The following is a 13633-nucleotide window of genomic DNA, read 5'->3' as shown; positions in this document are numbered from 1 at the left end:
AAAATAATGTGAACACTTCGGGTTCACCGAAGAAACAAGAAAACTGGAGCTGAATTATTACAAGATCGTGAAAGGGTGTGGACTAACCATAGAGAGTCAGTATGGGCTGTGTGCAGATAAGCGGGATCAGAGGTCTAGGAGACAGCAGCGCTCGCATCGGTGCTAGTAGGAACCATTGGTTTGTTTGCAAGGCAGATGTTTATATGACCTTTCAATCATTTTTTGTTTATAATTTCCATTTTTTTATTTAAATTCGGAAACGGAAATTGGAAACGCAATAAAGCTCTTAGTTGTTCCCAGAACGTTGTGTAGGTGGAAAAGTTGTGTGCTTCAAAAATATATATGTAAAAAAAAAATTGAAATTCTCCGGTGTAAAAACGGATTCAAAACAGCGATCTCTGTAATTGTTACGACATTTGAAAACTACAAACGAGCAACTTCAACTACAAAATTTCGATTCTGAACGTTTTTACTTTGATTTTTGAATTTTGCCGATGTAAAAACATATTTAGAGAAAAGTTTGGCCTCAAAACAGCGATGTCTGTAATTGTTGGCACAAATGAGAAAGTTCAACGCGAAAATTTCGGACCGGAACGTTATTAACTTATTACTAAAGCTCGGATTATATGCACTAAAAAATGAAGAAAATATGAGCATATATATGAACGCTTTTTAGCTAAAAATGCACTGATATATGCACAAATATGCAATATGCACTTTTATAAAAAAAGACAAATTTCACAGAATCTGATAGCCCTTTTAATTATGTAAACGACAGTATAAAAATTTTGTTATCTTACATAAGGAAATTTTTGAGAAAAGTTGGAAAAAATAAATTTTATAATGAACAAAAACTAGTCAAAAACTGTGTTACTAAGTATTTAAAATTAACTAATTAAATGTTCGAATTGCCATCCCCCAGCTTGTTGACAATAAACAAGTCTATGGAGAAATTCCTCCTGTTTTAGTTTTAACTAGTTTTATCACCGCACCCAATCAAAATGAAAATTTCTATGCGTTGTGTTTCTGTTAAATGAGCCATTTTCGAAAACGTTTTGTAAAACAAATAACACAAACGATTAAATTGACAGTACTATTTGACTGTTTAATTTATCTACTTGAATTTTTGACTTGTTTTTGTTCGTTATAATATAGTTATTTATGCAACGAGGTTCTGTGTAAATTGGGCTTTTCTAATTGCCCGAGGGGCCAGATTGAAATACGAGCGTAGCGAGGATTTTAAGGCCTCGAGTGCAATTAGAAAAGCCCAATTTGCACAGAAACGAGTTGCATACAAAACTTTATTGTTTGAAACGACGTCCACAAAGCTTCCAAATCTATTAATAGTATATTATGCAACAAGATTTATAAACGGCACTTTAGACACGCGTTTTATGTTAGGCACGAGCGAAGCGTAGCGGAGCGAGTGTTTAATAAACAAGTGTGTAGAGAAGTTTATAAACGAGTTGAATACTATACTTTTTCTACGATCAAATTAACAAATGGAACACACAAACGAAACAAGCAACTTTTTTATTAAACGTTAATTTAAACATACAAACTAAATGAACATGCCAAATAGGAATATATACAGGGTGTCCCCGAAAAAAAAGACGAGTCCATAACTCCCTTATTTATCAGAGGATTTTAAATATTTATACACCAAATTAAATGGTTGTCAATAGGCTACAAAAAGGCCTAATAAATTTACGTATAGCCCCAAGGGCTTCAAGGCCAAACTGTCAAAATATTCTTTTTCAAATGGGAATACATATTTTTTTTTACTAATTATAATAGAGATTTTTATTATGAAAAGAACAATGTATCACAAGTATAACTTACATACCAAAAATTTTAAAAAAATAATTTAAAAACGCTACTATCGTCTACGCTAAAACTACGTTCTGCGCAATCCCACATGTTATTATTTGTCATTTGTTTTTCCAGCTAACTGAATTTGGTTATTACAGTGTAACGCAATGCATTTTGATAGGTTCTCGCTCGGTGCTCGTCATTTGTTTCCAAAAAATAATTATTTTTTAATTTTTTTTTACTTTGAGGTTATACTTGTGATACATTGTTGTTTTCAGAATAAAATTCTCTATCGGAATTACAAAAAAATACATGTATTCTCATTTGAAAAAAAATATTTTGACAGTTTAATCTTGAAGTCGTTTGGGCTTTACGTGAATTTGGTAGGCCATTTTGTAGCCTACAAACAACCATTTAATCTGGTGTATAGATCATTAAAATCGTCCGATAAATAAGGGAGCTATGGACTCGTCTTTTTTTTGGGACACCCTGTATATTTCTAGGATACAAACTGTTGGTGGCTTCAGGTCCATATTTGAAAAATACAACGAATTATTCCACTGCAATGACGTTTTCTTTCACGCCGGATGCGAAACTGATAAACGTCAAAATACCAACTTGATCTAGAGCAATATATGTCCAAAAAATTCAAGCCGTGTTTAAAGAAACTTCGAGCGTGTTTAATATCCCGAAAACGCCCGAATGGACACCAAGTTGTGACTAATGAACAATCGTTTTTAAAGTGACGTTTTATACACTATTTGTCAGTGCAAAATGTGACACTTTAGAGAAGGAAGTAGAAAAAAATGATTTGGCATTTGCTTTTGACAGTTTTGACAAATTTTTCAAGAAATGTCACTTTGAATGTATTGTCTAGGGCAACGGTTGGTTATCTGCTATTTTTTGCTTTAGAGCAGTTAGGAGGCAGTTTACAAAGGAGAAAAATGAGAATTTATGACAGTTGAAAGCAAACAAAGTTATTTATTCCAAATTTATTTTTTCTTTCTCAAAAATTTCCTTATGTAAGATAACAAAATTTTATACTGTCGTTTAGACAATTAAAAGGGCTATCAGAATCAAGAAAAAAATAGGGGGTTTCTATTTAAAAAAATACTAATGACGTCATTACTCGGAAACAAATGACTGATTGGAATTCTGTTTGGTATTAAAATATGTATTTTTATAAACTAAAATTGACCCGTCCAAAGATTTAAAAAACTGTTCAAATTTTAATGAATTTATTCCATACTTTTGACAAAAAAAATCTGGAAAATTGGAGAAATATGCACTGATATGCATTTTTTCCCGAAATATGCTCAAGGTGCTTAAAATATGCAAAATATGCATTTTCAAAATGACGTAATTTCATTCAAAATTTGCTAATACGCCCAGAAAATCCAAAATTTTGTCTATATACGTCATAGAAACAAATATGCAATTTGCATAGAATCCGAGCTTTACTTATTACAGCTACTTTTTGAAATTTGTCGGTATAAAAATGGATTTAGAGAAAAGTTGCCGCCTCAAAACAGCGATTGCTGACTATCTCTTCTTTCACGTTTCTTACGTCATCCTTTATACTTTTTCCTTCCACCAATCTTCCAACTCTCACTCACTCACTCGCTCCTCTATACGTTTTTTGGTGACACTTGTTCTTCTTAGCTTCTTTACTTCTTTCTTCTCTTTGTCATCTCATTGTTTGCATTTTCCTTTTCACCAACCCATCAATTTCTTTCTATTTATGCTTTTATTTCCCCTATTTCTTTCACTCTTTGTTCCTTTCCGTTTCTTTCATCGTTCTTTACACTTGTTTGTTACAACAACCCATCAGTTTTCATATAGGCACTGATTCTTTTTTGACTTCCTTTTCTCTAATATTTCTCTTTATCTTTTCTACTGCTTCCTTCCTCCTTGTAATTTCCTCGTCCCACCACCCCTTATACATATATTTTTCCTATTTTATCCCTTCTTCTACTCCTTTTTCTCTCTCTCTCTCTCTCTCTTGTATTTTAACTCGTCATTCTTTCCATTTACTCCCTCTACCTACTCATTCCCCTTGTTCTTCATCTACCCATCAACTTCCTTCCATTTCCTCCTACCACCCCTTTACTTCTTTCGTTTTATAATTTTCTTTCGCAGCTAGTGTTGAAAGTGCCCACCAACGTTTGTTAATTCAATTTAGTAAATTTAGTACAATTTAGTAAATTGTAACAATCGTCAATTCGATTGATGACATTTTTTGACATAACTAATAGTTAGGCGCTCCAAAAAAAGTTAAGCGGTGCAGGAATATTTACATGTGCAAAAATTCCAAAGCAAACTAGATGACCATCATTTTGTTCCACACTCTAATAATCCTTCAATTTTCATTGCTTCTACTTTTTCTTTAGTAATTCTCTTTCATTCCTTCCAAGTCTCTCCTAGTCCTCGTAACTTCCTCGTTCCACCATCTCGTCAATTTCCTTCTACCTCATACTCTCACTCAGACATTAGGTTGCTGACGTTTTCCAGTGAAACTTTTTTTCACTTCTTTTGTTCCTATTTCTTTTTCTTTTCTTTTGTCTTTTAATCTTTTCCACTGTCTCGTTCCATCAAACCATAGACTTTCTAACTTCTCTGAACTTATTCATCTCTGGTAACTTTTTCTATCTTTCCATCTCTCTCCTCATTGTTTCCACTTAATCATCAAACCAAGTCGTCGAATTCCTTCTTCTCTCGTATCCCCCCTGCTTCATTTCTCTTTCTATTTCCTCCATTCAGTTGTTCTACTCATCCTTTCCAGTTCCTCTCTTCCCCAATCCAACAATTTCCTTCAGCCCTCTCATCCTTCCTACTTCTTTTCCTCTTATATTTTTTTTCTTCCCTCCTGTTTCTCTCCTTACTCATTGCAATTCTTCTTTCCACCGACCCGTTTAATTTCCTTCTCTAACCGTGTAACATCTTCACTTTTCAATTTTTCAATTTTCAATTTTTTACAAATAATTTTTCCTCATGAGTTTCGTATCGCAGGTCCTCAATCTGAAATGAACCTCTAAAATAACACCGACTTCATAAAAACTACAAAGAAATACTTGGACATCCGATCAGCGAGTTGGAAATTCTCCAAAATTCTTTGTAGAAAAAAATAGATTGCAGTTGTCGCATTCGAATGCAATTTTAGTCATAAAACGCATTTGACGCTTTGAATACGAATTTTGTCTTACGAAAAATTTATCAGAACTGTATAAGGATCCTAAACCAGCGCCTCCACCAAAATGGACTCAAATCTTTGTGACGACGATTCGGTAGCGGTACGCACGCAAATTATATTATTTCCCTAAGTACTCTCCTCTAATTGCTTGTCTCCTTAACCTTGAAGTTCACATCCTGAATTCTATAACCCCAAGTTTCCGACAAATGGATTTATGCAAATTACATTCCTTATTATTACCCGGTCGAGGCATAATAATACAATTTATTTATTCGGAAACTCACTAGTCGGAGCAAACTCTCTTTAGTAAACACAAAACGAATTTGCATTTTTGTAAATGTCACGTTTAAAATTTCTACTCCCTGGAGAAACAACTGGAACTACTGAGAGTCGAGTCAATTCCGCCTGAATTTATGTCGGAGAACATCCCGAATAAAATTAATTCGTTCAGCTATAAAATTTATCGTTTGGACAAGTGTTAAACTTCCCCATTAATTCTATCTGATTTATTTAACGAATTACAGAGCAATCGCGCAATAATGACGCGTTTGAAAATGAATCGCCTCCGAAATTTAATCAACAGAAAATTTCGATTTTTCCGTAATTGGGACCGGACCAAAGGTAGCAATCTGGCCGGTCGAGGTGTGCCCGGAATATCGAACAGCGACGCAAAATATCACAGCTATCGTCCTTTTTCCTCCAGACATTAAGACTTGGAGAAACGCAATTAACTTTCGGCGACAAGTGGATTTTTTTCGCGTAATGTGTCGACGAATTTCACATTTCAATTCAATTACTTTGTAAATAGAAATCTGAATGTTCATTTCTTTGACGGTGGCGATCGATGAAAAAATAATGAAAAGTCGTAAATACATTTTGCGTTGCAGATTGCGGGTCAACGGTGAACTTGAACCGAGAGTCTGGAAGGCGAATGGATCGCTTTCAACACCACAAATGATTTTCTTATTTTGCGCAAAGTTGCAATCGAGTTTTTGCAAAGGAAAACTTTTTACTCTACTACTACAAAGTTCCCCATTCGCTTGACAATAACACATGCAGTGTTAGAAAACGATTCTTATAGTAAAATCAGTTCAATTGAAAATTATGTCGTGCAGGCAAAATTTTTTTTGCACGCATGTCGTAACTTGCAGAGAGCCAGACGTCCAGTTTAACCTCACATTTTACTCAACTGAGCAAAAAGCGATTATGATAGAATAGATATTTTCAATACAAGTGAGCGAAGTCGTACGGTGGGGTCCTCGCCTTCGGCTCAGACGCCCAACTTCCGTACTCGTGATTAAATGCACGTTTGCTCATGCGTGTTGAATCTGATTTTTTCCATGACCATAAAATACAGTCGCTGAATCGAAATTTCGGGCACAATTTTTTTGTCACTTTTTGAATTGTGAGTTAATCGCAGTGAGTGTAATTAAATCATCGTTTTCACCTGCTGCCTATCCCCTTATTATGCCGCAAATTACTATTTTTTAATGGAAATAAATCAAAATGACAAAAACATGACAAGAGTAAAAGTTGAAAATAAGACAAGCTTTAGGTATTATTATTATCAGAAAGTAAAAACAGATTTAAAAAACTCTCACTACAACATATTTGGCGCCCTCTATCGACAAATTCGCAAAACATTACACTTTGTACACTTTGCTCACTAGTGAGAAAATATTTTTTCCTCACTAGTGATTCAATTGCCATTTTTGCTCACCAATTTCAGTGAGCAAAAACCACTGAAATTTAGAGATCCTGTAAAAAATTATTTTCACAATGGTTCTATTCAGTGCAATATTGTTTCCACAAGGAGTGTTTGGATCGTGCTGTGAAATTGTTTCGGCAGACTGGAAAGACAACAAGAAAAAAGAACAACAAAATGTACTTCAGAAGATATCGATGAAGTTGGAAATTTTGTTGAATGAACCAAAAACTTCTCTCCATCTCAACAAATAAATCTGCATTTTTTTTTCACTGATGAATCTTGGTTTTTATAAGACAAGTGATGAGGTGTAAGGAAAATATTTTCAGCAAGTTGAAGCAAGACTTCACTCTACTCTGGACGTTTTGGATCGTCTAAAACAACAACAGAACGTGTCTGATGTACTTTCAGACATGGTGGATGCGCCGGGCTAGTTTATATAATTTTATAATAAACTTGTCTCAACTGAATAATTGAATAAACACCGTCCAACTAGCTAAAGTTCCTCGAGATAATTTCGTCATTACGCTAAAATCTAATTTGTAGACAAACGCTGCAAAATACATTTTGGATTGTGCTAGGTTGCGCAATGATGAGTGAGTTAATTTTGGAAGTAGGTCAGATATAAATTTCTTGCCGCTTCAAAAATACGAGAACCTATCAAGGCACAATTCTTTAAGTGGATAAGCGTCATCGTGATATCAGTGAATGAATTCCGTAATTCGTAAAAACTCTCCTCATTCATGCTATCCGATATCTTTATCTCGTCGCAAACAGCGACTCGAAGCTAATTATAGAATCGGAGATTATTTCCGTTTATCAGCGTTGCAAAAAATTGTATTAAAATTGTATTTTGGTGAGTTCTTATGGTGATGGAGACGATGTGGAGTGTCCTTAGCGCTTTTCCGACCGATCAAACCAGGAAAGTCCGTCACTTTCCGCCGAATTACTCTCGCCTATCTCCATCCTTTATCAACAAAACCAGCTGATGGGCAATTCGCTAAGAAATTGATGTTTGTATAAGAGGGGATCCGGGTTCGTTTACTCGAGAGAGCATTTACAAATTACAATCGAATAAAAGTGAAGCGGTAGGTACAGGAAGGATTCGCAGGAGTCGGCTTAATGGTGATTGAAATAGAGAGGAATTAGGACAGGAGACGCAAAAGTGGGTCGGGATGCGTGAAGAGAGGATCAAAGGAGAAGTCTAGGTCAAAATCGTTCGGGATAAAGGGTAAAGTTTGTGGAATTTTTCTTTTCGGGAAGAGTGAAAGTGGGCCAGCGAGTACTGACTTGGCGGCTAATTAATAAAGTTGGAGCGGTATTTGTTTACGCAAGAAAGTTTGCACAAAAATTGTTGATTAATTAGATTTAGCAAATTTTATATAACAATGCAAGTGGGTGGAAGTACTCCCAGGACGAGGAGCTATTCATGTGGTTTGTTGTTTTGGAGGAAATTCGCACAGATTGTCTCTCTAGTATCTCCATTATTGACCAATTATTCCAAATCTCTCATTTATCTATCTCCCTTCATGTACTTGGTCTCCTACATATACATAGTCTTTCTGTTTCAAAATTGCAATCTTTTTTTCTCCAGTAAATTTTTTCTCTATCTCATTTTTTTAGTAAATCTTTCTTCGCGTATTTTCCTCTTTTTTCCGCTTTTCTCCTTCTTTCTACTTTTTTCTCCTGTCATCTTCTCATTTCGTTTTCTTCCACATTTTTTCTGCTTCTCCGCTCCACCAATCAATCAATTAGCTTCTATCTTCTCATTGCTTTTACTTGTCGCTCCCTCTGGTTCGGATTTCTTTCTTATCGGCCCTCTCTTCACTGTTTCATCATCATCATCATCATCACTCCTTTTACTTCGTCTTCTTTGGACCCTCTCTATGTATTCTTCTTTCTCTCCTTATTTTTTCTGACCTCTCATTTCTTCTACTTCTGCTTCTGTGGTAATTTTCTCGTCTATTTAGATTCTCTCTTCACTTTAAATTATTCCATTCCATCAACGCAAGAATTTACTTCTATCTTCTCATTCCTTTGACTTCTTTTTTTTTGGATGTTCTCTTTCAAGCCGTTTCTCGCCTCGTTGTTTCTTCCCTTTACCCTCGCTCGCTCGCTTCTCTACTCATATTTGTCTGGTAACTACTTTTCTTGTTTCTTAATTTTTTTGTTTCTGCTTTCTCGTTTCTCTCCTTCCTTGTTCCACCAACCTATCAATTTTCCTCTGCTGTCTTCTTCCTTATACTGTTCTCTCTGATACCTCCTTCTTTCTTCCAATTTCTCTCCTCAAAATCACAATATTTTTTTCTCCAGAAATTTTTTTCTCTATCTTCAACGCTTCTTTTCTTTAGTAACTCTTTTTTTGCGTTTTTTTCTCATTATTTCTGCTTCTCTCCTTCTTTTTCATCTCATCTCCTCTACTCGTCTTTATCTAATATCTAATTCTTTCTTTCTTTTCATTTCCCTCCTCATTCTTTTTACTTCTTCACTTTGTCAATGCATCAAGTAACTTCTGTCTTCTCATTTCTTTTGCTTCTCGGTCTCTCTTTCTTGTCGGTCGTTTCTTCACTGTTTCCACTTACTTCTTCTATCAACCCGTCAGTTTCCTTCAACCATCTTATTCTTTTTCCTTCGTCTTCCTTGGACTATTTCACTTTATTCTTGTTTCACTCCTCATTTTCCATTAGCTCATTCGATCAACGCAGAAATTTCCTTCTACCTTCTCATTCCTTCGACTTCTTTTTTTTTTGGATTCTCCTTTCATGCCATTTCTCTCCTCGTTGTTTTTTGTGCTCGAGTACTTCTCTAGTCATATTTCTCTGGTAACTACTTTTCTTTTTCTTCATTTTTTTGTTTCTACTTTCTCGTTTTCCTCTTTCCTTGTACCACCAACCTATCAATTTTCCTCTGCTGTCTTCTTCCTTCTATTCTTTTCTCCTCTGTATCTCCCTCCAATCTCAATTTCTCTCCTCACTTATTTCACTTCTTTCTGGATGCTGTCTTTTTCTTGTCGTTTCTCTCCTTTTCCATTTCTTCACTCCACCAACCCATTTTAATCCGTCTAGTCTAGCCTCTCATGTCCTATACGTCTGTTTCTCTGCAAATTCTCTCTTCCTTCTAGTTTCTCTCCTCATTCTTTCCACTGACCCATTCTATCAACGTATCAATATTCTTCTAATCTCTCATTTCTTGTACTTCCTTTTCCGTCCAACCTCTCTCTTTCTTCTTATTTCTCCCCTCATTTTTTTCAATTTCCTTGTAACCTCTCATTCCCTGTACTTCTGCTTCTATGGTAATTCTCTCGTCTATTTAGATTCTCTCCTCACTTTCCAATACCTCATTCCATCAACGCATCAATTTTCTTCTACCTTCTCACTCCCTCGACTTCCTTGTTCCACCAATCCATCAATTTTCCTTTACTGTCTTCTTCCTTCTACTCTTTTCTCTCTGGTACCTCCCTCTTTCTTCCAATTTCTCTCTTCACTGATTCCACTTTTTTGTTTATTGTTTCTCTCCTTTTCCATTTCTTCACTCCACTAACCCATTCACATCCGTCTAACCTCTCATCACCTCTACTTCTGTTTCTCTGCAAATTCTCTCTTCCTTCTAGTTTCTCTGCTCATTCTTTCCACTCCCCCATTCCATCAACGTATCAATTTTCTTCCGATCTCTCATTTCTTCTACTTCGTTTTCTGTGTAAGCTCTCTCTTTCTTCTCATTTCTCACTTCTTTGTTTCCACTTAATCGTTCAATCAACCCTTTTCCTTCTACCCAGTTATCACTTCAATTAAATTCACAAATAATTCTATTTCTTCTTTTCTTTCCAATAAACGCAATGTTTATTACACGTTCTGTCATATTATTTTTTGTTTCTGTTCTTTAGAAAGTATTGTTATTGCGTTTAGGATTGTTTTCCATAGTATACCTGATTTTTTTCGAAGAAAAACTTTCCAATAATGCTATTTTATTTATTTATTTTCGCGGTAACTGTTAAATACATTTTAACATGCGGCATATCGTTGGATTCAGAAAAATAATCTCTTTCAAAATGGGTATAAAAAAATATACCCAGCTTTTTTAAAAAACAAAGTTGATTATCATCTGACCTTGAATTACTTTTTGAAAAAAAATTAGTCTATATTGTGCTTATAGTGCTTTGAAAGTGATTTATTCCAGTTTTATAAATAATGGAGATATTGCTTGCGGCGTTTTTTAGGACGCACCCTGTATGTTCTTGATGATGTCCTGGTAGAGGCAAGTGCCGCGAGATGCCAAATGTTGCCAAAAAAAATCAAAATTACGTTATCAGAAAGAATTAGAAAAATTTACGAGTGAATGAAAACCAGTGAGTGAAAGACAGTGAGCGAAAAACGATGAGCGAGATTGAAACGAACGAAAGAGAAACCTTCACCCATTGGTAACTATGGATACAGACTCACTTTATAAGGAGGTATCGAACAAAAGACTCAAAAAATTAAATAATGTTGAAAAATATCAAAATCTTCCTGTTTAACAAATCGTAAAAATCAGATAAAAGCATTCATTTTTGTTATGCAAATATTAAAATTCTTCAATTCATTTAAAATACTTCTTACAATGAAAATAAATTAATGGTTGTAAATGAAGTGAAGTACAATGTTGCGATAAGAATGAATTGGTCGTCATCAGATAGCGAAGCAGTGGAAATTTGTTGGTAAGCTCATTACAGAATTTAAATTTTATCTAACGTTTTATCTAAAGTGCTATTCAGGAGAATTGAGAAGGATTGCTTTACCAGATGCCAAGGTATTAGGAACATTTTATACTCGCTTAAATCCACTTTAGAGTGTTCGAAAACGTAGACAAATAGAAAACTCTATGACATACAAGATTTTAGTGAATTTGTTGAACAAATTCTCGTTGAGAATTTATCCAACAGAATAATTTAACACAACAAAGTCTAAACTAATCTCACCCAATTCATGCCCTACAACTGTAATATGATAGTTTCAGTGATGAGCTAAAAGGTTAGAGGGACGATTTCCATAATTATTTCAGAGACTCGTTCCGGCAGACGTGAAGTGAATTAATTTCGTCTTGTTGCCACTATTTACATTTCCTGCCCAAGGGTGCCGTTTTTGCACCCCTTGAATAATGCAACGTTTTCAGAAAAATGTCAACTTGTTGCATTTTGCAGCGAAATTGGAAAACAACCCCGTTGCTTTTCTTTCTACGCTCGATGAACAAAGAAAACACTTTTTCGTTCACCTCAACAAACAAATATTTATCTATGATAACAGCAAAAATGTGAAACTGGGGACTTTTGACCTTCGGGAGTGGAGTCAAGGGGGTGACTCTATTTAAAATTTTAAACTCGGGGGCGGCCCCGCCCCCGGATTATCCGCTTTATATACCGGCGACGTTCGTCCTCCAAACCCTTGAGAGCTTTTGCCTCGCAAATAGTTTTATGTGGAAGAATTTTCGACGCACTTTGCTTATTTACCCATAAATTTGTCAGCGACCATCAGGTGAGGGTGGTTCGCATTCAGATCAAATGAAATCAGGTGAGAGTGGCTCCAAGGAGAAAATTATTTTTTCATTGCCAAGTGTAATTTCGTCTCGTCGACGGAGATAAATTCTTCGTGGGTTTTATTTTCAGATTAAATGTATGTACTTAAAAATCCATTAGAAATGTAGGTGGAGTGAGTAAATATTTGATTTTTCCGTGGAACGAAAATCGTTGCGGAACGAATTAGGAAGTGAGAGGGTCAGTTACACAAACATATCAGTCAAGTCGAGTAAACTGTAATTTGGTATTTCATATTTCTAATTTAGGATAAAATATTCATAATATTAAAATAAACTTGGATTTTTAATTGTGTTTACTTTGGTATAGGGTCAATATCTACTAAAAAAAAATTATTAATAATGGAAAAAAAAGATGAAAAATACTAATAAATAATTTATGAAAGGAGAAAATATTTAAATAAAAAATGTGTGTGCTTCACCCACGTAAGAGCACGGTTGAAGTGAAACTTCTATCGTCTTCGCCAATTGAAATAAATACAGGATTATTCACGAGACTTCCGAGGAAAATTTCGTTATATCTATGCAACCCAAAATACAAGAAACCCCTAGAACTTGATATTTTGTTTAATTCGAAATAAGTTAGCGATCCAAGTAGCTTGGTGAATAAGATTAATCATGATACTTTCCATTTATTGCGGTTATGAGCAAAAGTTTTTACAACAAACCTGGATGTTGCTTATTTGGAAATCGCTGTCTGTAGATAAATCCAGCTTGCGCACCATTTTTTTATATTTTCTATTTATGAGAATCATATCCGTCAGATTATGAAAAAAGTCTTGAAAAATTATGATTAGTAAAAAATTCAAAACAAACATAACCTTATATACAGGGTGTAATCGAAATACACGGAATAATTTTAACCACGAGCTACTGGCTTCATGTAGAACTGGGAAAAAATATTTAAAAAATTATATGTCAAAAAATAAATAATAAATTTAATTTTTGAGGAACAATTTTTTATAGTTGTTTTTAGTCTTCTACGTTGTCCCACAACCTCGTAGGTAAAATTTCGGCACATTTTAAAAATACACCCTGTATATCATATTTTGTAAAACGTACACCAATGCGGTTTCCTTGTTTTGAAGCATATGTCCTAGAGGTTACGTCGCATTGGCGTACATTTGGAAAATGATGCAAAAAAGTACTTTTGCGTGCAAGAAAGTGCCACTTTCATTACGATATGCAAAAAATTAAATATATATATATATATATATATACTCAGTAAAAATAGAGATATCTTCATCATAGCTTGAGTTAGATCAAATTAGAAAACCGTGTTTCGTTGAGTTAGTTATGACTAATTGAACACCAAAAACCACATGACTCTACTTCCAACACCAGTTGAAAAAACTTCATTT

This window comes from Tenebrio molitor, chromosome 8 (assembly GCF_963966145.1).
Source record: "Tenebrio molitor chromosome 8, icTenMoli1.1, whole genome shotgun sequence".
NCBI lineage: Eukaryota > Metazoa > Arthropoda > Insecta > Coleoptera > Tenebrionidae > Tenebrio > Tenebrio molitor.
Note: the sequence above shows the minus strand (reverse complement) of the source record.